Below are 1,375 nucleotides of genomic sequence, written 5' to 3' on the forward strand. Positions count from 1 at the left end.
CAAGCCTCATTTTGAAAAGCCTTTGAAAAGGAATATACTGTGACAACAGCTCTCAGTGACGCTCAGCCTGGGAGCAAAGGGTGAGAAAGGAGCAAGAAGAACTAATTAAGAATGCAAGAAAGGCAGCGCGTCTGACGTCAGCAAGGCCTCAGAGACGGTTCTAAAACTGAAATATTTGACTTCAGCCGGATGTCGGAGGATTAACAGAGCAGTGGACTGATGCCAAATTTACAGTGAAGCAGGTAGACGTTAGCTCGGTGGTCAGAAACCATCCGGCTCTTTACCACTCTGCAGCTCACTGGAGCTTTTTCAAAGCAAAGGCAAATGGAAAAAAAAGATGGATTTTTGTTTTTGTCTGGCTTATTTTCATTCACATAGCCTAATTATCGTATCAAAAGGCTGCTGTTGCAGGCTGCATTTTATTGCACTGATCCCCCGATAAGGAGGGGAATAAGAGGATTGCGCTTTTCCCGTGGTCTGAAGAAAACTGGATCATATTTCCATGTGGATGTTTGAAATTACAGGAGTCCTACACTGAAAAAAAATGCAACCGCTTTTGGCATTTCCTTAATCATATTTAGTTACTTTAACACAATTGTTTTATGTCCTACCCTGCTAACATGAATCAATTGTGTTAAAATAACAGAATATGTAAATGCCAAAAACAGTTGCATTATTTCTTTCAGTGTATTTCTTTTATTCTGCATATTTCATATATTAAGTCCTCAAATTACAGATTAGACCAAAAATCTGATGAATTTCATGGAGATTAAACTTTAAGTACCAAGTATCATGCAGCAGATTAGTCACATGGTGTCGTTTTCTCTAGGATGTGCTGCAGGGAAAATAAATATTTAATCATGAATGCTTTTTATGTATTTAAGCCTAATTAGTTTTTTTGATAGTGGGCTAATATGGAGCCTAGGGAGGAATTCAAAGAAACTCGTTGCTTTCCTTCATCCACCTTCAGCCAATCAGCTTTGAACCACAAATCCACGAAAGCCAATCGGCATCCAAAGCTCATCTTAAAAGGCCTCCGATACGCACCTGTCTGCTCCTGTGGGCAGGCGGTGGATGCGCTGTGACTTCATTCAGATGACCCCGTTCCAACCCACCTCCAGCCCCTCCTCCACCATTGTAGCTAAAGCTTCATCAGAGCGTCATTCCTCCTGGACTCTTACTGCGTTCCCTGTCCCATCTTAACCAGTCTGGCAGAAGACCACCATGTTGAGCCTGGTTCTGCCAGAGGTTTCTTCCCAACGGGGAGTTTTTCCTCTCCACTGTCGCTCCATGCTTGCTCATCATGGACTTCCATCTTCCAGGTCCCTGAGTGAAGCTCTAGTATCAGCTCACACAGTCCACTGGATCTCCCCAT

This window comes from Cyprinodon variegatus, unplaced genomic scaffold, assembly GCF_000732505.1.
Source record: "Cyprinodon variegatus isolate N-32 unplaced genomic scaffold, C_variegatus-1.0 Scaffold222, whole genome shotgun sequence".
NCBI lineage: Eukaryota > Metazoa > Chordata > Actinopteri > Cyprinodontiformes > Cyprinodontidae > Cyprinodon > Cyprinodon variegatus.